The 25,682-nt window shown below is 33.2% G+C and overlaps 1 long non-coding RNA gene across 1 annotated transcript in view; it reads right to left on the reverse strand.

Moving 5' to 3' along the window:
- LOC142224427 (uncharacterized) overlaps positions 1 to 25,682 on the reverse strand; it is a 423,478-nt gene that overhangs the window by 237,336 nt on the left and 160,460 nt on the right. The window lies entirely within an intron of this gene.

Below are 25,682 nucleotides of genomic sequence, written 5' to 3' on the forward strand. Positions count from 1 at the left end.
AACTATATCTACCATCCGATTTGCCTGAAATTGGAAATCTAAAGGTATTTTGAGACTATAAAGAGGAGTGTCGAAAATGGTCCGTATCGGTCCATGTTTTGGTATAGCCCCCATATAGACCGATCTCCCGATTTTGCTTCTTGCGCGTCTAGGAACAGTATTTTCTATCCGATTTGTATGAAATTGAAAATCTAGAGGTATTTTGGGGCCATAAAGAGGTGAGTCGAAAATGGTCCGTATCGGTCCATGTTTTGATATAGCCCCCATATAAACCAACCTCCCGATTTGGAGTCTTGGGCCTATAAAAACCGTAGTTTTTATCCAATTTGCCTGAAATTGGAAATATAGAGGTATTTGAGGACCATAAAGAGGTGTGTCGAATATGGTGCCCATCGGTCCATGTTTTGGTATAGCCCCCAATATAGACCGATATCCCGATTTTGCTTCTAGAAACTATATTTACAATATGATTTGCCTGAAATTGGAAATCTAGAGGTATTTGAGGACCATAAAAAGGTGTGCCGAAAATGGTGCTCATCGGTCCATGTTTTGATATAGGCCCCATAGAGACTGATCTCCCGATTTTGCTTCTTGGGCTTCTAGAAACTATATTTTCTATCCGATTTTCCTGAAATTGAAAATCTAGAGTTCTTTTGGGACCATAAAAAGGTGTGCCGAAAATTGTGCCCATCGGTCCATTTTTTGGTATAGCCCCCTTATAGACCGATCTCCCGATTTTGCTTCTTGGGCTTCTAGAAACTATATTTACCATCCGCTTTGCCTGAAATTCTTGAGCTTCTATAAACTGTATTTATTACCCGATTTGCCTGAAATTCGAAATCTAGAAGTATTTTTAGACCACAAATAAGTGTGCCGAATTTGAGGTATATCGGTCCGTTTTTTGGTATAACCCCCATATAGACTGATCTCTCGATTTTTACTTCTTGGGCGTCTAGAGACTATGTTTTCTAGCAGATTTGTTTGAAATTCTATAGGTATTTTAAGATCACAAATATGTGAGTAGCAAATGGTACCTATCGGTCCATGTTTTGGTTTAGCCCCCATATACACCGATCTCCCGGCTTTATTTCTTGGGCTTCTAGAATCCGTAGTTTTTATCCGATTTGCTGAAAATTAGTAATTTATAATGACATTTTAGACAAACGAAATTTCCTTTTCTTATAAAGTATTTTCGTTTACTCAACTGTAAAATTCTCTAAAATAGCAGGCGCACTGATCATGAAAATTGCTTCAAACTGAAAGTAAAATTTCCAGATTTCACTCTACAGATTTAAGATTTCAAATCAAGGCGTAATGTAATCATATACACGATATGTTTATAATTTCTCTAAAACTCAACCAAAATTGGTTCTCATAAATCTAGAATCTTATCTGGTCTTCATAGGTAGAATCTTTAAAGTTTGTCTTCGGGAGCTGACTGCCTTGGGAGAAGATTTGTCATCAAACACCCTACAATTCTATATATTATCAAGTAACCCACTACGACGAAGAGTTTTCAAAGTAAACTATCATATTTGATTCATGGTGGTGGGTATTTAAAATTCGGCCCGGCCGAATTTACTACTGTATGTACTTGTTATTATTCAACATAGTTCCCTTCAAAAACGATACAACGATTATAACGATATTCCAATTTTTTGATACCATTTTGGTAGTGCTCCTTCGGTTTTGCCTCAAAATAGGCCTCAGTTTCGGCGATCATCTCTTCATTGCAGCCAAATTTTTTCCTTGCGAGCATCCTTTTCAGGTCTGAGAACAAGAAAAAGTCGCTGGAGGCCAGATCTGGAGAATACGGTGGGTGGGGAAGCAATTCGAATCCCAATTCATCAATTTTTGCCATCGTTTTCAATGACTTGTGGCACGGTGCGTTGTCTTGGTGGAACAACACTTTTTTCTTCTTCATATGGGGCCGTTTTGCCGCGATCGACCTTCAAACGCTCCAATAACGTCATATAATAGTCACTGTTGATGGTTTTTCCCTTCTCAAGATAATCGATAAAAATTATTCCATGCGCATCCCAAAAAACAGAGGCCATTACTTTGCCAGCGGACTTTTGAGTCTTTCCACGCTTCGGAGACGGTTCACCAGTCGCTATCCACTCAGCCGACTGTCGATTGGACTCAGGAGTGTAGTGATGGAGCCATGTTTTATCTATTGTCACATATCGACGGAAAAACTCGGGTGTATTACGAGTTAACAGCTGCAAACACCGCTCAGAATAATCAACACGTTGTTGTTTTTGGTCAAATGTGAGCTCGCGCGGCACCCATTTTGCACAGAGCTTCCGCATATCCAAATATTGATGAATGCTATGACCAACACGTTCCTTTTATATCTTTAAGGCCTCTGCTACCTCGATCAACTTCATTTTACGGTCATTCAAAATCATTTTGTGGATTTTTTTGATATTTTCGTCGGTAACCAACTCTTTCGAGCGTCCACTGCGTTCACCCTCCTCCGTGCTCTTGAATTTTGCATACCAATCAATTATTGTTGATTTCCCTGGGCAGAGTCCGGAAACCCATTATCAAACCTAGTTTTTGCTTCCTCCGTATTTTTCCCTTCAGAAAACAGTATTTTATCAAAACACGAAATTCCTTGTTTTTCATTTTTTTCACTATAACAAAAATTGCTTCACAAAAGACGCTCTATCTCACAAACTAATTGACTTACAGACGACAAATTTTGACACGAATCATTTGAAGGTTGGTACTATATAAAAACAATATGCATTTAATACTAGCGACGCCATCTATGTGTCAGACCGGGGACTTATCACCCAACATGTTATTTTGACGCAAAACCGAAGGAGTACTACCAAAATGGTATCAAAAAATTGGAAGGTCGTTATAATCGTTGTATCGCTCTTGAAGGGAACTATGTTGAATAATAAAAACGAATTTTGACAAAAAAAAATGTGTTTTTCTTTGTTAGACTGGGGACTTATCCGTCAACCTGTTATCTCTTAGGGCATTCGATCGTGTATTATGTTAAACCGTTTACATCTTATACGTTTTTCTTCGTTCGGTCCACTATTCCATCATTCTTAATATATTTTACATAAAAACGCTCTTCCATGATATCTCGGTTATCTTAATTTTATTATCACTACTTCCATTTCCCATAATGGGATTTCTTGCCCACCTTCAAATTACTCACTCAAATTGTCATCTAATTCGTTTTCCTGATAATCCTAACTTCAGTTTACAACAATCATTACTCCATTTTGGGTGGTTTGTAGGAATTTGTGCTTCAGAATCTATGTTGGAAGTTCTTAATTGGAGTTTTATTGATTTTTCCTAACGCAATGTAGGAAATGCCAAAGCATGAAAATCATCTTCTCATAGTCCTAGTCTTGACACATGACATATTGCCTCCTAGCCAAGGTCCATACTTGAGATTTTCAGATTTTATCATTGTCAAAGTGACACAGTAACATACAACAGAGAGTTAAACAGAGAAAGAGACTGAAAGAGGGCTAGTGTCCTTATTCCTTGTGATGTTATCACTCAATTAAATGAAAATTCCATAGGATTTCAGAGGACTACTACAACAACAGGTAAGTCTCAAGACAAAGTAAAGGTCATTAGGAGTTATTGTCCTTACAATTTAAAAATTCACTTCAACAGCGTTACCAGTGTTATTAAGAACATCATCATCATCATCATCATCATCATCATGAACTGCATTGGTTATAATTGAAGGCTATACGGACTTGAAATGAAGTCAAGTGGAAATACTACTTTGTGGTTGTTAAAGCTCAATTTAAATGAAGCATCAACGGCTAGGCTAGATAGGAAGGTAACGAAATAAAAGCAAACTCCTAGTCCTTCAAGGACTAGAATCAACTAACTACAGGCAATTGTGAAGTTTTTGTATTGAGGCAATTATAAATATCTCAAGTGAGCCAATGAGAAACAAGAGCAAAAACAATGGAATATAAAAGAAAATAAGCTACAATAACAAAGCAAAAGAGAGCAGATATTGTTTAAATTGAAGTTCATATACCCTCCATTATGAATAGGGAAGAATAGTTTTAATGGTAGATATAAGAAATCTACACTACCAAACTTTGATTTTTTAACAGTCTAAGCTAACTTTACTAACTTTACTTGGATCCACAGATTTTTGTTTAACGATTTTAGTATTGATTCCGAGCCAAAAATGTAGCTCCTTTAAAAAAAATTATAGGAGTATACAGCTTTAATTAAAAATTATTATTTTATTACAATAGAAAAATTTGCCAAAATTTTATTTCTTCAGAAAATCTTGTCAAAATTTTATTTGTACAGAAAATTTTACCAGTCCATTTGGTGAGACCTCTTTTTCTACAGAAAATTTTATTTTATATGATATATTTCTATAGAAAATTTTGTCATAATTTTATTTCTATAGAAAATTTTGTCATAATTTTATTTCTATAGAAAATGTTGTCATAATTTTAGTTCTATAGAAAATGTTGCCAACATTTTATTTCTATAGAAAATTTTATCATAATTTTATTTCTATAGAAATTTTTGTAAAAATTTTATTTCTTTAGAACATTTTTTTAAAATTTTATTTCTATAAAAATTTTGTCAAAATTTTATTTCTATAGAAAATTTTGTCATAATTTTATTTCTATAGAAACTTTTGTCAAAACTTTATTTCTATAGAAAAATTTGTCAAAATTTTATTTAAATTTTTATGATTTTTTATCTCATAATCTCGGCTATAGGTCTATAAATTAAACTTGAAATTGTAGGTTTCTTGTTTTTTTATTTTCTGATATTTCGGTTGACTTCGTCAGAACGGTTTTCAAGGATTTTTTCTTCAGAAAATGTTGTAAAAATTTTATTTCTATAAAAATGTTTGCCAACATTTTATTTCTTTAGACAATTTTGTCAAAATTTTTTTCTATAGAAAATTTTATAACAAATTTTATTTATACATAAAATTTTGTCACAATTTTATTTCCATAGAAAATTTTGTTAAAATTTCATTTCGGTAGCTATTTTTGCAATGTTTCGTTTATATACGAAATTTTGTCAAAATTTCATTTCTATAGGAAATTTAGTTGCAATCTTTCTATATAAAATTTTTTTCAATATTTCGTTTTGTTAGGAAATGTTATCAATATTTTATTTCTATAGAAAATTTTGTCAAAAATTTATTTCTATAGAAAATTTGTCAAAATTTTATTTCTATAGAAAATTTTGCCAAAATTTTATTTCTACAGAAAATTTTGTCAAAATTTTATTTCTACAGTCCATTTGATGAGACCTCTTTTTTTTACAGAAAATTTTATTTTATATAATTTTATAGAAAATTTTATTTCAATAGTAAATTTTGTCAACATATTATTTTAATAGAAAATTTTGTCAAAATTTTACTTCAATAGAAAATTTTGTCAAAATTTTATTTTTTCAGAAAATGTTGTCAAAATTTTATTTCTATAAAAATTTTTGCCAACATTTTATTTCTTTAGACAATTTTGTCAAAATTTTTTTCTATAGAAAATTTTGTCAAAAATTTATTTCTAAGAAAATTTTTGCAAAATTTTATTTCCATAGAAAATTTTGTCAAAACTTTATTTCAATAGAAAATTTTGTCAAAATTTTATTTCTATAAAAAATTTTTTCAAAATTTCATTTCTATATGAAATTTTGTTAAAATCTTTCTATATAAAATTATGTCAAAATTGCATTTTGTTAGGAAATGTTATAAAGATTTTATTTCTGTAGAAATTTTTAAAATTTTTTTTTCTATAAAAAATTTGTCAACATTTTATTTCTATAGAAAATGTTGTCAAATTGTTCTTTATAGAGTAATTTTTGTCAAAACTTTATTTCTATAGAAAATTTTGTCAAAATTTTATTTCTATAGAAAATTTTGTCAAAATTTTAGTTCTATAGAAAATTTTTGCCAAATTTTATTTCTATAGAAAATTTTGTCAAAATTTTATTTCTAAGAAAATTTTGTCAAAATTTTATTTCTATAGAAAATTTTGTTAAAATTTTATTTCAATAGAAAATTTTGTTAAAATTTTATTTCTATAGAAAATCTTGTTAAAATTTTATTTCAATAGAAAATTTTGTCAAAATTTTATATCGATAGAAATTTTTTCAAAATTTCATTTCTATAGGAAATTTTGTTAAAATCTTTCTATATAAAATGTTGTCAATATTTCGTTTTGTTATGAAATGTTATCAATATTTTATTTCTATAGAAAATTTTGTCAAAAATTTATTTCTATAGAAAATTTTTCAAAATTTTATTTCTATAAAAAATTTTGCCAAAATTTTATTTCTAGAGAAAATTTTGTCACAATTTTATTTCTACAGAAAATTTTATCAGTCCATTTGATGAGACCTCCTTTTTCTACAGAAAATTTTATTTTATATAATTTTATAGAAAATTTTATTTCAATAGTAAATTTTGTCAACATTTTATTTTAATAGAAAATTTTGTCAAAATTTTACTTCAATAGAAAATTTTGTCAAAATTTTATTTCAATAGAAAATTTTGTCAAAATTCTACTTCTATAAAAATTTTGTCAAAATTTTATTTCTTCAGAAAATGTTGTAAAAATTTTATTTCTATAAAAATGTTTGCCAACATTTTATTTCTTTAGACAATTTTGTCAAAATTTTTTTCTATAGAAAATTTTATAACAAATTTTATTTTAATATAAAATTTTGTCACAAATTTATTTCCATAAAAAATTTTGTTAAAATTTCATTTCGGTAGCAATTTTTGCAATGTTTCGTTTATATACGAAATTTTGTCAACATTTCATTTCTATAGAAAATTTTGTTACAATCTTTCTATATAAAATTTTGTCAATATTTCGTTTTGTTAGGAAATGTTATCAATATTTTATTTTTATAGAAAATTTTGTCAAAAATTTATTTCTATAGAAAATTTGTCAAAATTTTATTTCTATGGAGAATTTTGCCAAAATTTTATTTCTACAGTCCATTTGATGAGACTTCTTTTTTTTTACAGAAAATTTTATTTTATATAATTTTATAGAAAATTTTATTTCAATAGTAAATTTTGTCAACATTTTATTTTAATAGAAAATTTTGTCAAAATTTTATTTACTTCAATAGAAAATTTTGTCAAAATTTTATTTCAATAGAAAATTTTGTCAAAATTCTTCTTCTATAAAAATTTTGTCAAAATTTTATTTCTATAAAAAATTTTGCCAACATTTTATTTCTTTAGAAAATTTTGTCAAATTGTTCTTTATATAGTAATTTTTGTCAAAACTTTATTTCTATTGAAAATTTTGTCAAAATTTTACTTCTATAGAAAATGTTGTCAAAATTGAATTTCCATAGAAAATGTTGTCAAAATTGTATTTCTATAGAAAATTTTGTCACAATTTTATTTTTATAGAAAATTTTGTCAATTTTAATTTTATAGAAAATTTTCTCAAACCTTTATTTCTATAGAAAATTATGTTACAATTTGATTTTGTTAGGAAATTTTATAAAAATTTCCTTTCTATAGAAAATTTTGACAAAATTTCATTTCTGTAGCAATTTTGTTAAAATTTTATTTCTATATGAAATTTTGCTAAAACCTGTTAATAATGTTATCAAAATTTTGTCAAATTTTTTTTTCTATAGAAAATTTTGTCAAAACTTCATTTCTTTAGCAATTTTTTGTAAAGTTTTTTTTTTTGTATACGAAATTTGTTGAAAATTTCATTTATATAGGAAATTTTATTAAAATTTCATTTTTATAGGAAATTTTGTCAAAATTTCATTTTGTTAGGAAATGATATCAAGACCACTTTTTTCCCATGTAAGTTGAACATAAATTCAACTCCACGAAAAAAGTGGAAAACACCCACACAAAAAAATAGCCATTGAGCCAAGGCAATGACCGTTCCATGAAATAATAACCGACTTTTTTAGTGTTATTTTTTGTTTTTTTGCTACTTCCTCACAAACCAAGTTGGAAAACAGGTGCCACATTTGCTATGCTTTAAGGTTAAATCAAAATCATACTGTTCACACACACACGCACCCATGCCGAAGGAAAAAAGAAAATCCTTGACTTGGAAACTGGATAAACCAACACTAAACAATGTTGTTTTTGTTGAACTCAAATTATTGTTAGTTGTTGTTCAATGCTTAAGGGGATATATGATTTCGTGAAAAAAAATCACGAAACATAAAAATACCTGAAAACTCTTTTTTGTAAGCTATAAAAAAAGCGCTGAAAACAATATGAAAAATTAAATATTTCACTTGATATCCTTACACAAACAAAAGTGTTTTAATTCAACTCTGAACATTTTTTGGTATATCAATTCAGGAATTCTCATCAAATTGTGAAACACATACAATAAAGAAGTGGTTGCAGGTAAGGTTTGACTGTTAGTGGATAAGCCCACTGAGAGTAATTGTATGATTAAACAAAATTAATCTTTCAACCTAAGGAACTCAAAAACAACAAGTAAGGAAAGTCCACAGTCGGACGGGGCCGACTATATTATACCCTTCACCAAAATGTAAACAAACATTTGTGTTACCATCTCTACACCCTCACAAAAAATCGCTTCTGTAACATATACTCCCAAACATATTTTGCTTCAAGCATATACATTTTTGGGTATTGCCCAAACATTTATATGTTTGATCTCTACCAATATATAATATGTTTGAAAGCATATTGGTCTAAACAATATATGTTTGGGTAGTCTAAGTTCCAAACATTTTGTATTTTTGCATCCAAATTCAATAATGTTGTCTTCCAAACAACAATATGTTATTATGTGACCATATAATATGTTTGGAAGCATTTTGCACCCAAAAATATTATATGCTTAAAAAAAATTCTCCCAAACAATATTGTGCTCAAAATTTTATTTATTTATTTATATATTTACAATCATAATGAATTATGAAAATAAACAGGTAATATAGGTGCTAACAACATAGGTTTTCGACCTGAATGCTCAAAATTTTGTTTCTGCCCAATTGTATATTCCCCCACATCTTTCTCACTTCCACGAGATTTTTTTAGTTCTTAGCACCTTTTTCTGTAATACAAACATTGTAGAAGAAATTATTCAATTGTATGATTTTTTTATTTTAATTTTACCTTTTGCCGGACGGGGATTCGAACAGCGGACCACACAGTTTGTAAGGATCAAAGAAGTAGCTGATCAATTGCCCAAGGAAAAATAAAATGTTAATTTTGTAATAACAAGCAACAACCACCAACTTAATTCAGTATCGCTCCCTGTTAAATAGCGCTCCAAGCTACTAAATACATATATGTTTATAGGCTATTTCTAAATTAATATATGTTTGCATCCAAGCATATTATATTTACAAACATTTTATGTCCCAAACATAATATGTTCTAACATATTAACATATATGTCCCAAACATGTTATGATAGTTTATGAACATTATATGCTTGCACTCAAAAATATTGTGTTTAAAAATTTGTGTTCCAAACATATAATGTTTATAGCCAAACATATGAAAAACAGTCTTTTTCATCCGTGTACTACTTCAAATTTGCTGGGAGCAATATAAAGGTTTGCATTTCCAGATACAAATACTTTTAATGGAGACAATTTTTTGTACTTTTTCAAAAACTCTAGAATTTGTGGTAATTGGGTTGTGGTATCTTAAAACTTTTCTAAATTGTTAGTTAGTCCATACGCGGTATATATTAGACAAAAAAGGTATGTATGGGTAAGTCTACAAATAATTACGAATCGATATGGACTTTTGCAGGGTACGTAGAGAGCCAGAATTGAAATATGGGGGTCGTTTATATATGGGCTATATACAATTATGAACTTGATATGGACCAATTTTTGTGTGATTGGGGATCGATTTATCTGAGGGCTATATAGACCGATATGGACCTAGTTAGGCATGGTTGTTAACGGCCATATACTAGCACAATGTACCAAATTTCAACTGACTCGGATGAAATTTGCTCCTCCAAGTGGCTCCAAAACCAAATCTCGGGATCGGTTGGCATGGTTGTTAAATATCATACCTACCACCACGTACCAAATTTCAATCACATCGGATGAATTTTGTTTCTCCGAAAGTCAAATCTGGGTATCGGTTTATATGGGGGCTATATGTAATTATGGACCGATTTCGACCAATTATAGAATTGGTGTTTGAGGCCATATATTAACACCACGTACCAAATTTCAACTGAATCAGATGAATTTTGGTCTTCCAAGAGGCTCCGGAGGTCAAATCTGGTGATCGGTTTATATGGGGGCTATATATAATTATTGAACGATGTGGACTAATTTTTGCATGGTCATTAGAGACCATATACTAACGCCATGTACCAAATTTCAGCCGGATCGAATGAAATTTGGTGCTCTTAGAGGCTCCGCAAGCCAAATCGGGGGATCGGTTTATATGGGGGCTATATATAATTATGGACTGATGTGGTCCAATTTTTGTATGGTTGTTAGATATCATATGCTGACACCATGTACCAAAATTTCAGCTGGATCGGATGAAACTTGCTTCTCTTAGAGTCCCCGCAAGCCAAATTTGGGGGTCCGTTTATATGGAGCTATACGTAAAAGTGGACCGATATGACCCATTTGCAATACTATCCGACATACACCAATAACAACTACTTGTGCCAAGTTTCAAGTCGATAACTTGTTTCGTTCGGAAGTTGGCGTGATTTCAACAGACGGACGGACGGACATGCTCAGATCGACTCGGAATTTCACCACGACCCAGAATATATATACTTTATGGGGTTTAGAGCAATATTTCGATGTGTTACAAACCGAATGACAAAGTTAATATACCCCCATCCTATGGTGGAGGGTATAAAAATATGGGAAATATGAAGCGAGATAAATTTTAATGTAATTGTACAAAAGAGCATTTATGATTTATCAGGCAACATTTGAAGCAAGTCATATAAGTCCAAATCGGCGAAAGATATATATGGGAGCTATATCTAAATCTCAACCGATTTTAACCAAATTTGGCACATATAATTTTACCATTTAACGTACCTCTAGTACAAAATTTTAAGCAAATTACGGTAAAACTCTGGCATTTGAGGCAATATAAGTGCAAATCGGGCGAAAGATATATATGGGAGCTATATCTAAATCTGAACCGATTTTAACCAAATTTGGCACACATAACGATACCATTAATCGTACCCCTTGTGCAAAATTTAAAGCAAATCACGGAAAAGCTCTGGCTTTTAAGGCCATATAAGTCCAAATCGGACGAAAGATATATATGGAAGCTATATCTAAATCTGAACAGATTTGGCTGATATTTTGCAAGCTTTTCGAGGCTCATAAAGTATTCGGATATACGGAATTTGAAGAACATCGGTTGATAAACACGCCAATTATGACCAGATCGGGGATAAATAAAGGGTGATACGGTCAACATTTGGTCAATATAAACTTGACGTATTTCTTTCAATTTTGCATTTTAAAAACCTGAACACCCCTCATTTTGAAGGTGTGTGTGTGTGTAGAATGTTGCTCCTATTTTGATTTTGGAATTCACTCTTCAGTTGTCAAAATGCCGTTCAAGCAAGAAGAGCAGCGTATCAAAATTTTGCTCGCGCAGCGCAAAAATCCGAGCTACTCGTACGCAAAGCTGGCCTAATCGTTAAAAGTTGCCAAATCAACCGTTACAAATGTAATTAAAGTGTTTGGGGAACGTTTGTCGACAGCCAGGAAGTCTGGATCGGGGGGAAATCGAAAACCGGAAGCCGCTGAGACGACAAAGAGAGTTGCCGGTAGTTTCAAGCGAAACCCTAACCTCTCTCTCTCCGAGATGCCGCAAATAAGCTGGGTGTATCGTCTACAACCGTGCATCGAGCCAAAAAAACGAGCCGAACTATCGACTTACAAGAAGGTAGTGACTCAAAGTCGCGATGATAAACAAAATACGACGGCCAAAGCGCGATCCCGGAGGCTGTACACGACGATGCTGACTGCGTGGTAATGGACGACGAAACCTACGTCAAAGCCGACTACAAGCAGCTTCCGGGACAGGAGTTTTATACGGCAAAAGGAAGGGGAAAGGTAGTAGATATTTTCAAGCACATAAAACTGTCAAAGTTCGCACAGAAATATCTGGTTTGGCAAGCCATCTGTACCTGTGGCTTGAAAAGCAGCATTTTCATAGCTTCCGGGACTGTCAACCAAGAAATTTACGTGAAAGAGTGTTTGAATAAACGTTTGCTGCCTTTCCTGAAGAAACACGGTTGTTCCGTACTGTTTTGGCCGGATTTGGCATCTTGCCATTACGGTAAAAAGGCCATGGAATGGTACGCCGCCAACAACGTGCAGGTGGTTCCCAAGGACAAGAACCCTCTCAACACGCCAGAGCTCCGCCCAATTGAGAAATACTGGGCTATTGTCAAGCGGAACGAGCTGCTGCTCAAGGCAAACTGGCTTTCTGCGGCGAAGAAGGTGGACATGGTGGCTTTACAAAATCTGATGGCAGGTGTCAAGCGTGAGGCCCGGCAATTCGGATTTGGAAAAGCGAAAGCCTAACTGAATATTTTTCCTGAATTTTATACTAATTGAACTAGAAAAAAAAATTAATTTGATTTTTTAAATAAACGATTTCACCGATTTACACGCGTTTTCCCTTGACCAAATTTTGACCGTATCACCCTTTATATATGCCAGCTATATCTAAATCTGAACCTATATTTTCCAAAATCAATAGCGATTGTCTCTGTCCCACAAAACGACCCTATGGCAGGGGGCTATAACCACCCTATCTATACTACAGTAACAATATATAATGGAAAATCATATATAGGTTTTCATATTCTAGGGGGGCTAATTTTTTCTGGAGGGGGCTAAGCCCTCCCCCCAGAGGCCTTACTACGCTTATGCCTCTAGAATCCGTAGTTTTTACCCACTTTGCCAGAAATTGGAAATCTAGAGGTATTCTATGACCATAAAGACATGTGCCGAAAATAGTGATTGTCGGACCATGTTTTGATATAGCCCCATATAGACTGATCTCCCGATTTTACTTCTTGGGCTTCTAGAATTTTTTATCCAATTTGCCTGAAATAGCAAATCTTAAGGTATTCTAGGACCATAAAGAGGTGTACCGAAAATTGTAGATATCGGTCCATGTTTTGGTATAGCCCCCATATAGACCGATCTTCCGATTTTACTTCTTGGGCTTCTAGAATCCGTAGTTTTTATCCAATTTGCCTGAAATTGACCACAAATAGCTGTGTCGAAAATAGGGTGTATCGGTCCGTGTTTTGGTATAGCCCCCATATAGACCGTATTATCAATTTCATTTTCCTGAAATTTGAAGTCTAGAGGTATTTTGGGACCACACATAGGTGTGGCGAAAATAGCCATTATCGGTCCATGTTTTGGTAGAGCTCCTATATAGACCGATCTTCCGATTTTTCTTCTTGGGCTTCTATATATTATTATTCTATATATTCAAAAAACCCACAACGACGAAAAGTTGTCATAGGTAACTACTGTATTTGATTCATGATGGTGGGTGTTTAAGATTCGGCCCGGCTGAACTTATTGCTATTGAGATCGGTTTATATGTAGACTATACCTAAAAGTCATCCTATGTGATTCATTTGGAATACCATCCGACCTACATTAATAGCTACCAAGTTTCAAGTCGATAGCTTGTTTCGTTCGGTAGTTATCGTGATTTCAACAGACGGACGGACATCGTTAGATTGACTCAGAATTTCACCACATTTAAATTTTTGCTTTGGGCGGGAAATTTGAAACATTTTCTTTATTCCTTCGTTTTCATACCACCTCCTAAATACACCAGCTCTACAAGTAGCCTTCACAACTTAATGATGCCGTTTTTTTTAAGGCACACGGCTTGTCGCTGGTGAAATAGCAGTTGATGCCGGTATTTGTGATGATGGTTTTTTCCTCTTGAGAATGCAACGAAGCAACGTTTATACAAAGTCTTATTTCAAGTTGTGTAGAGTTGAGTTGTGGGAATTTATTTTATTTTTGTGTTTAACTCTTTTTTATTTGTTCTCAGTTATTTTTTTGGTTTTTATTAACGTTCAAGAGTATGAATTTTAAATGAGTGAAAAAAAACACACACACACAAAATTGTGAGAAGGAAAAAAGCCAAAACAAAATATGAGCCCCGTATTTCATTGGTATTCAATTAGTCTCAACTGAGTTGCTGCCTTTTTGATAATATTCTCTCAAGTGGAATAAGCGAGAGAGAGAGAGAGGTAAAGACAAGTGATGAGATTTTTGACCCCGTCTCTTAGAGTTGGGATATCATTGCTTGAACCAAATTTTCCAAAGCGAGTTTTTTAGTCAATACTCAGATTTACTATTTCTAGCTGATGGTGGGCATGCAAAGTTGCCCAGCAAAATAAATTGAGGAACTTTTTTTGTTGTACATTTATGGGATTTTGTTTTCAGTGATGTTTACATTTATAATTTTTGTTCTGCTCTGTAAAGTGTTCTCCAAATGAAAAATTCGAAAAATTTTTGGAAACCGAAATTGTATGCCTTTAGGTTTGTAGTAGAAGTCAATTTGTTTCGAGAGCATTAGAGCAAACATATGTGTGTTGTATTTGGTTTTTTATACCCTGCGCCACACTGTGGAACAGAGTATTATAAGTTAGTGCATATGTTTGCAACACCCAGAAGGAGACGAGATAGACACATAATGTCTTTGGCAAAAATGCTCAGGATGGGCTCCTGAGTCGATATAGCCATGTCCGTCTGTCCGTGAACACATTTTTGTAATCACAGTCTAGGTCGCAGTTTTAGTCGAATCGACTTCAAATTTGGCACAAGTATGTAATCGGTTCAGATTTAGATATAGCTCCCATGTATATCTTTCGCCCGATATGGACTAATACGGTCCCAGAAGCCAGAGTTTTACCTCAATTTGGTTGAAATTTTGCACTAGGAGTACAATTAATAGAGCAGTCAAGCGTGCCAAATTTTATTGAAATCGGTTCAGATGTATTATAGCTCCCATAAAAAATAATATAAAATTTTATAAGCAGTTATAGTGAATTTATGGAAAAATGTTCAACTTTCAAGATAATTAAGTTCATTACTTCAGCACACTCAAAATAATGTGAACCCTAAAGACAATTTAATTTAGTTCATGGAATTATTATGCTTTGAGAAATTTTCCTTGACTTTAATGTTTTTTTTGCATACGTTAATTAAACGAACTTAAAACAAGTATATACGGACGTAAGTTCGGTCAGGCCGAATCGTATGTACCCTCCCCTATTGCGTAGCAGATGTAATACGTATATAATTCAGTTGTTGACCGGTATGTATACACTCAAAAAAATTTACTTCGATCCAAAGATTTTGACCTTCTTACAAGGATTTTGATATTGATTCCGAACCAAAGTTTCGGCTTCTTTAAATTAAAGACATTTTTTAGCGACCTATGTGGCTTTAAATCTAGGTTCAATAAAATTAAAATTACAACAGAATTAATTGATCAAATTTTCACTCTATTTTTGCGATATACAAATAAAGCCAATCACGTACAAACAAATGTCAGTTGAAAAATGCAAAATCTAAAGATTTAATGTTTCAGTTAATTTAAGGGCGATTTCTTTAATTTAAAAATGTGTTTCGTTACTTTAAGGAAAATTTGCCTTAGTTCAAAGGCATTCGACTTTAACGGAGGGACGCAAATTTCAAAAATTTGTGTCCTAAATTTATTATTTATTATATTAGAAAAATTTGTCCTTATTATTTTGTAATTTGCTCATCCTAAAATTTAGGTTGCGTAATCTTTAATATCACGTAAATATTTTTTTTTCAGTGTAGGGATGTCTACTAATAATAGGAACTATTGCGCGGTAATTAGAGAGGAGCAATTGAAATATGGGTGTCGCTTTATATGGGGGATATACAATTGTGAACCGATATGGACCAATTGTTGTGTTATAGGGGATCGGTTTATCTGAGGGCTAACATAAAACGCTTGCCAGCAAGGAATTTTTTTAGATTTGGGAACAAGTCACTGGGAGCTAACTCAGGAGAATAAGGTGGGTGGTCAAGCAACTCATACTTTAATTCGTTGATTTTAGCCATTGTTAAAAACTCTTGTGCGCTGATGCGTTGTCTTGATGAAAAATTATTTTTTTGTGTTGTAAGCCAGGACGTTTTTCTCGAATTTGTACATTTAATTGATCCAAAAGGTTGCAATAGTACTCTGAATTTATTGTTTTACCCTTTTGCAGATAGACAATCAGTGAAATACCTTTGAAGTCCCAAAACCAAAACCGTTGCCATAACCGTGGGGATCGGATTATATGGGGGCTATATATAGGATTATGGACCGATATGGACTAATTTTAGCATGGTTGTTATACAAAATAAAAAATTTCAACTGAATCGGATGAAATTTGCTCCTCCAAGAGGCTCTGGAGGTCAAATCCAGGAATCGGTTTATATGGCAGCTATATAAAATTATGGACAGATATGGGCCAATTTTAACATGGTTATTAGATACCACATACTAACCCAAAATACAAAATTTCAACCGTATCGGATGAATTTTGCTCCTCCAAGAGGCTCCGTAGGTCAAATCTGGGGATCGGTTTATATGGGGGCTATATATGATTATAGACCGATATGGGCCAATTTTTGCATGGTTATTAGAGACCAAATACTAACACCATGTATCAAATTGCAACCGCATCGGATGAATTTTGCTCCTCCAAGAGGCTCCGTAGGTCAAATCAAATAAAATTTTGCATGTGCAAAATTTCCCATAAATCAGTGTAATACTGTGGCCTCTGCGGCCATATGAGTATAAATACAGCGAAAGATATATATGGGAGCTATATCTAAATCTGAGCCGATTTCAAATAAATTTGAACAAGACTATCAATTGTACTCTTTTTGCAAAAATTTGAAGCAAATCTGGGTAAATCTCTGCTTCTGGGACCATATGAGTGCATATCGGGCGAAAGATATATATGGGAGCTATATATAAATCTGAAACCATTTGGCTGATATTTTGCAGGTTTTTCAAGACTCACAAAATATTCAGATGTACGGAATTTGAAGAAGATCGGTTGATAAACACGCCAATTATGACCAGATCGGTGATAAGTATATGTGGCAGCTATATCTAAATCTGAACCGATTTTTTGTTCAAAATCAATAGGGATCATTTTTGAACCGAAATAAGACCTTGTGCCAAATTTGGGGACAAACGGAACTAAAATGCGAGTTATACTTTGCACACAAAAATACATGAACAGACAGACTGACAGACGGACATCGCTAAATCTACTCAGAATTGAATTCTAAGACGATCGGTATACGGTCTCAGACTGGTATTTCTGGGCGTTACATGCAAATGCACAAACTTATTATACTCTGTACCACAGTAGTGGTGAAGAGTATAATAAATTAAATTTTAAGGGCCGATGTTGAATGTGAACCACACCTAAACGCCAAGTTTTTTCCGAATTTTATTTAACATTTCTCTATTTCAAACTTACTCAATTTGAACCATGGAGAGATACACAATTCAAGAACGTGTTAAATGGTTCCAAGAAATGGTGGATGATAAATTTTCGAAGAAAATCGTCTTCAGTGATGAGGCACATTTTCACCTCAGTGGATTCGTCAATAAACAGAATTGCCGCATTTGGGCGAATGAGAATCCAAGAGTGATTGTCGAAAAACCAATGCACCCACAAAGAGTGACTGTTTGGTGCGGTTTATGGGCTGGCGGTATCATCGGGCCGTATTTTTTCCAAAATGAGGCCGGTCAGGCAGTTACTGTTAATGGTGTTCGCTATCGTGAGATGATAACGAACTTTTTATGGCCCGAATTGGAAGATATGGATGTGGAGATATGTGGTTTCAGCAGGACGGTGCCACTTGCCACACAGCTAACGAAACAATGGCTCTTTTGCGCAACAAATTCAATGGCCGTGTTATCTCACGTAATGGCGATGTCAATTGGCCGCCAAGATCATGTGATTTGACACCGTTGGACTTTTTTCTTTGGGGTTATTTGAAAGAAAAGGTGTACGTCGATAAGCCAGCAACAATTCAAGAGCTAAAGGATGAGATAATTCGGCACATTAACGGCATAGAAGCTCCATTATGCCTCAGCGTCATCGAAAATTTGGACCATCGGATGAAGGTGTGCCACCGAGGTCGCGGCGCCCATTTGACCGATATTTTGTTCCATACATAATTCAATAATACCTATATTTATATATATATATATATATATATATATATATATATATATATTATATTATATATATTATATATATTATATATATTATATATATTATATATATTATATATTATAATAAATTAAAATATATTATATATTATAATAAATTATAATAATTTCCTAAATAGTTTGTGTTTTATTCAAAATCAACATCGGCCCTTGAAATTTTAACCACCCTTTGAAAAACTGGAATGTTGAATTTAGGATATAGTCGCACAAAGGCAAATATTCGCCCAAGGTTAGGTTAGGTATAGTGGCAGCCCGATATTTCAGGCTCACTTAGACTATTTATTGTGATACCACAGTGGTGAACTTCTCTCTTATCACTGAGTGCTGCCCGATTCTATGTTAAGCTCAATGACAAGGGACCTCCTTTTTATAGCCGAGTTCCACATTGCAGTGAAACCACTTAGAAAAGCTTTGAAACACTCAGAAATGTCACCAGCATTACTGAGGTGGGATAATCCACCGCTGAAAAACTTGTTGGTGGTTGGTCGAAACTGGGTTCGGACCCACAACCTTGTGTATGCAACGGGGGCATGCTAACCATTGCACCACGGTGGCTCCCAAAATGAGTGTCAATTTTTTTCCAAGAGCACTTTATCGTTTAAACCATTTTTGGAAAATACTGCTATCGTGCTAAAATATATCCCATATCAGCAGAAAACATTTGCTGGTTTGACTGTGGCGACGAATTCTTTTTCGATTTCTGTCAAATATTTGCCCAGTGTGACCGTAGCGTTACATATGAAGTTTCTTTTTGAGATTGATACAAACAAAAAACATAATTTTTACATTTAAAACTATATAAATAGTTATAGTGAATTTTTTGAAGATTTATCACCTTTCAATATAATTTAAATGTTTACTTTGCCGCAAGTACTTCATTTCATGTCATATTTTTGTTATCGCGAAAAATTGCACTAATCCCCTTCATTGTTTCATTAAAAATTTTCAATTAAGGTATTAAAATGCAAAAACAATTTAAACATTGTTTCGCATAAATATCAACTTTCAACTTTTATTACATATTTATATTTAATGAGTGATATTTATCCCATTTAATCCTGGTCGTTCAGCAATTTATTTAAAATCATTATAAAATTATATGAAACGCAATGTGTCCTCACGGTACATCGCGCTCATTGCCATTTTGTGTCGACCATTGGATGACACAGCTCCTAAACATATGCAATTAATTTAATGTCATTTATTTCAATTCATTCGTTTCATGTCATTTGTCAGTGGAGTTTCCCCAATGTAGTAAAAGTCCAAGTGAATGTGTTGACAATGCATGGATATGAATTATTTGTTTTTTTTTTTTTGTACATTAGGGTAGGACAAGTCCACTACTATAGTTGAAATAATTTTTTTTTTTGCCATACATTGAACATGGAATAAACACGTTGAGATTTCGCCAATCGAAATTTGGATTTTTATACCCCAAACCACATAGTGGTTAGGGTATAATAACTTTGATCTGCCAAAAAATGTGCCTACCAGAAAAATTGAGTTTAGACCCCATAAAATATATACCGATCGACTCAGAATCACTTCCTGAGTCGATCTAGCGCTTGGAGTCCGTCCCTCTGTCCATGTATTTGTTGTTCACAGGATTCCGGTCGCAATTATTCACCGATTTTGATGAAATTTGGTATATGGAGTTTTTTGGGTACAAGGACGAACGCTATTGAATTTGGAAGACATCGGATCAAATTTAGATATAGCTTCCATATATATGTTCCCAGCTAAAAAAAGCGCCGCCAAAAAAGTAATGAAAATGTTCTTTTTGGATCCGGAAGTGATGCAAAATTGACGCAGAAGCGATGAATTTAACATGGGCTTGTCATAGGACGGAAGTCCTCTATTTCAACAGCCGTTGCACTGAATTTGCATCACTTCTTTAGGTGTCATCCGAATTCAATGTTTTGGATGTAAATTAAAAAATTCTGTGATATTCAAATAAATGTCAAATACATAACTTTTATATTTTTTTTTTTATAATTTTTAATGGATTCTAACGCTTGTCGGAAACGTTTGACCTCAAATGTGTGTAGAATGTTGCTCCTATTTTGATTTTGGAATTCACTCTTCAGTTGTCAAAATGCCGTCCAAGCAAGAAGAGCGGCGTATCAAAATTTTGCTCGCGCATCGCGAAAATCCGAGCTACTCGCACGCAAAGCTGGCAAAATCTCTAAAAGTTGCCAAATCAACCGTTACAAATGTAATTAAAGTGTTTGGGGAACGTTTGTCGACAGCCAGGAAGTCTGGATCGGGGGGAAATCAAAAACCGGATGCCGCTGAGACGACAAAGAGAGTTGCCGGTAGTTTCAAGCGAAACCCTAACCTCTCTGTCCGAGATGCCGCAAATAAGCTGGGTGTATCGTCTACAACCGTGCATCGAGCCAAAAAACGAGCCGGACTATCGACTTACAAGAAGGTAGTGACTCCAAATCGCGATGATAAACAAAATACGACGGCCAAAGCGCGATCCCGGGGGATGTACACGACGATGCTGACGAAGTTTGACTGCGTGGTAATGGACGACGAAACCTACGTAAAAGCCGACTACAAGCAGCTTCCGGGACAGGAGTTTTATGCGGCAAAAGGAAGGGGAAAGGTAACAGATATTTTCAAGCACATAAAACTGTCAAAATTCGCAAAGAAATATCTGGTTTGGCAAGCCATCTGTACCTGTGGCTTGAAAAGCAGCATTTTCATAGCTTCCGGGACTGTCAACCAAGCAATTTACGTGAAAGAGTGTTTGAATAAACGTCTGCTGCCTTTCTTGAAGAAACACGGTTGTTCCGTACTGTTTTGGCCGAATTTGGCATCTTGCCATTACGGTAAAAAGGCCATGCAGTGGTACGCCGCCAACAACGTGCAGGTGATTCCCAAGGACAAGAACCCTCCCAACACGCCAGAGCTCCGACCAATTGAGAAATACTGGGCTATTGTCAAGCGGAACCTAAAGAAGACCAAAAAAACTGCTAAGGACGAGCAGCAGTTCAAGGCAAACTGGCTTTCTGCGGCGAAGATGGTGGACAAGGTGGCTGTACAAAATCTGATGGCAGGTGTCAAGCGTGAGGCCCGGCAATTCGGATTTGGAAAAGCGAAAGCCTAACTGAATATTTTTCCTGAATTTTATACTATTTGAACTTGAAAAAGAAATTTAATTTGATTTTTTAAATAAACGATTTCACAGATTTACACGCGTTTTCCCTCGACCAAATTTTGATCGTATCACCCTTTAATGCTTGTCTAGAACGTTTGACATCAAATATTTCCAAAAATTCGCAATTTCTCTAGAATAGATTTAGCATTTTATACGGCACAATTTAAATAATTTGTACCATTTTATTAATTCTTAATCTGCTTTTATGCTATTTGAAACAAAAAAAATTAAATTTCCCATTAAAAATATGAAAAAATCGAGTTATAAAAAATTGGCTAAAATGAACTTCCTGTGCAGTTAATATAAAGAACATCTTTGGGAGGACATTTTTGGAAGTACTTTTAAAGTTGTGCTTTTAGAAGCACTTCCAAATTTTTTTGCTGAGATAGTACAGATGTCCACCATTTGTATAGATGTTGCACTGAATTTGGATCACTACTTCTGTGGTGATCCGAATTCAGTATTTCGAATATGAATTAAAAATTTGGTGATATTTTGTCAAATAAATAATTTTTATATTTTTTCATGATTTAATGCAAATGAAAATGACTTTAAATATTTTCAAAAATTCGCAATTTTTCTAGAACGGATTTAGCAATTTTTTCGACAATTTATAAACATATTGTACCATTTTAGTAATTCTTACTCTGTGTTTAACATATTTGAGACCAAAAAATTTAAATAACATATTTGAGACAAAACGGCCGTAAGTTCGGCCAGCCCGAAACTTATGTTACCGCAACCCAAGTAATTCTATGCAATCCATGGTGGAGGATTGCATAGAATTACTTGGGTTGCGGTAAAACTTGCCGATGCCAGGGTATCTTAAAACTTCTTAACACCGTCTTCTCAATTGTAAGTTAGTCCATACGAGGCCGATTAAATACGTATATAATTCAGTTTGAGAAAATTTTCTATAGAAATAAAATTTTGACAAAATTTTCTATAGAAATAAAATCTTGACAAAATGTTCTATAGTAATAAAATTTTCACAAAATTCTTTATAATAATCAAATTTTGACAAGATTTTCTATAGTAATAAAATTTTGACAAAAATTTCTATAGTAATAAATTTTTGACAAAATTTCTATAGTAATAAATTTTTGACAAAATTTCTATAGTAATAAAATTTTGACTAAATTTGCTATAGAAATAAAATTTTGGTAGATTATTTTGGGGGATCTGCTATATATAACTACAGACCGATAATGGACCAATTTTGGCATGATTGTTAGCGGCCATATACTAGCGGTGAAATTTTTTTCACCGGATCGGATGGATTTTGCTCCTCCAAGAGGCTCCGGAGGTCAAATCTGAGGATCGGTTTATATGGAGGCTATATATAATTAAGGACCGATGTGGACAAATTTTTGCATGGATGTTAGATACCATATTCTAACCTCATGTGCCAAATTTCAGCCAGATAGGATGGCATTTGCTTCTTTTAGAGGCTCCGCAAGCCAAATCTGGGGATCGGTTTATATGGAAGCTATATATAATTATGGACCAATGTGGACCAATTTTTTGAATAGTTGTTAGAGACCATATTCTTTCACCATGTAACAAATTTCAGCCGGCTCGGATTAAATTTGTTTCCCTTAGGAGATCCGCAAGCCAAATCTGTTGATCGGTTTATATGGTGGCTATATATAATTATGGACCGATATGGATTGTTAGAGATCATATACTAACACCATGTACTAAATTTCAACCGGATGGGATGAATTTTGCTCCTCTAAGAGGCTCCGGAGGTCAAATATGAGCGTCGGTTTATATGGGGGCTATACGTAAAAGTGGTCCGATATGGCCCATTTGCAATACCATCTGGTCTACATCAATAACAACTACTTGTGCCACGGTTAAAGTCGATAGCTTGTTTCGTTCGGAAGTTAGCGTGATTTCAACAGGCGGACGGACGGACATGCTTAGATCGAATCAGAATTTCATCACGATCCAGAATTTATACACTTTATGGGGTCTTAGAGCAATATTTCAATATGTTACAAATGGAATGACAAAGTTAATATATCCCCCATCATATGGTGGAAGGTTTAAAAATATGAAAAAAGTGAGTGAGTAAAAATTTGAATTACAAGAACTTCTTGTGTAGTTAAAATAAAGAACATCTTTGGAAGGTCATTTTAGGAACTGCTTTTAAAGTTGTGCCTTTAGAACAACTTCCAAATTTTTTTGCTGGGTTACAGCTAAATTATTGACTTCCCTTGATTATCTTCGGTATATTTATTTCCAAAATCGTAACTATGGCCAAAACAATTATTTATAAAAAAAACAATGATGACGACAATGATAATGATGATATTTCCAAAAATATTTATGGGTCCATAAAATGTTCATATCAACCAGTCAAGAACAAGCAAAACAAAAAAAGTTTTTTCCAAAAAGAAAAGAAAATATATTTAGAGTTTCATGTTTTTTGCTGACCACTGAACACTGGTCAGTATGAATAAATTGCCCAAAAGTTTCTTCCTAAAGTGGAGCACATTTTAATATATGGTTACAACCATACCATTCCATTCCAATTCAAATCATTTGCTTATCCTTATTCCTGAGAGTAAATGGATGTATATATGTGTGTGCGTAAAGCATATGTGTTTGCATGGCTTTGGGTTGATATAATTGCTGGGGCGTAAAACACTGGCTTTATATGACAGATTTATCAAAAAAGTTTTTCGTTTGTTTCCAAAACTTAACTAAATGACTTTGGTTTTGGTTTTGTTATTTTTATCCTTGTCGACCGATGTCCTTTACTTTTGTCTTAGCCGCCCCCTGCTTTGAAAACTTTCATCACACACAACATGGTGATGAGGACCAGTTCTGGGGAATTACTTTGTCACATTTGTGAATTGGTAGTGAATTGGTCTCGTATCGCTCCATTGAGCCTTAAAAGAATGATTAAGGGAATTGTGGGAATCCTACAAGTTGATTGATGACCATTTGTCAGTGACAGATGACATGCGTGTTATTATAATTGTTACGTTTAAGTTGTGAGGACCGATGTGAACATATTAAAACCTAGCCAATGCTAAATTAGTTTTGCTCGTTATGCATGCAATAATATTATAAACATATTCATAGATTTTGATGTTAACCATTTGTTTGAAAAAAATAATTTTAGCTCCTAAAAGTATGCAATGATATGAAATAAAATCATGGTGCCTAAGATATGACCCTATCAACTAAAACGTTTCAAGGCAATAAAACTTAAAAAAAAAATCTTAAAACTCTTATATTTGCAAAAATTGGTAAAGAAAAATATACAGAGTAGCTGACACCAAGTGTTACGTATTCAAAATACCCACTTTTGTACCCTATATCCCACTGTGAACACATTTTTGTAATCACAAAAAAAAAACAATAAATTAAAATATTTATTTATTTAATTATTTTTTTTATCAAAATTAAATTCTATTACAAAAATCAATTGGATAAATTAATTTTATTTTTAATTTTAAAGTTAATTAAGTTTTTAATTGGTGTCAGCGATTACTATTATAAATTCCGTGATTGAAGTGATTTTAATTAAAAACAAGTACACACAAAAAATTTTTTTTCTGATTCAATCACGAATTTAATTGATCCAATTAATTTTTTAATTGAAATGTCTTCAATCACAGAAATGATAGTATCAATTAAAAAATTAATTGAAGGTAAATTAAAAAATTAATTGATCCAATTAAAAAATTAATTGATACTATTAATTTTTGTGATTGATTTTTGTTTCAATTAAAAAATTTGTTGATTCAATTAAAAATTTAATTGAATATTTTTTAAAACTCAATTAAAATTTTAATTGGAAAATTTTTCGTGAAATTTTTTTCTGTGTATATACGGTCGTAAGTTCGGCCTGGCCGAATCTTAAATACCCACCACCATGAATCAAATATTAGGGTTTCCTTTGAAATTTCAGGGGGGTTTGAGGACAAATCAAGCAGAGCAGTTCAACCAATACACTTCCCGGAGATAAATTTAAAGATTTTACCTATGAAGACTATATCAGATTCTGGATTTGTAAAAACCATTTTTGTTTTAGAGGAATCATTAACATCTCTTGTAAGTGTGCAAGAAAATTATAAAATAACGTCTTGAATTTCTCTTAAATATGCAGATTTTCACCCGAGAAGTAAAATCTGGAAACTTTACATTGAGTTTCAAGCAATTTTCATGATCGGTGCGCCTTCTATACCCTCAAGAAGTGAAATTTCA

The sequence above is a fragment of the Haematobia irritans genome, chromosome 2, assembly GCF_050003625.1.
Source record: "Haematobia irritans isolate KBUSLIRL chromosome 2, ASM5000362v1, whole genome shotgun sequence".
Classification (NCBI taxonomy): domain Eukaryota; kingdom Metazoa; phylum Arthropoda; class Insecta; order Diptera; family Muscidae; genus Haematobia; species Haematobia irritans.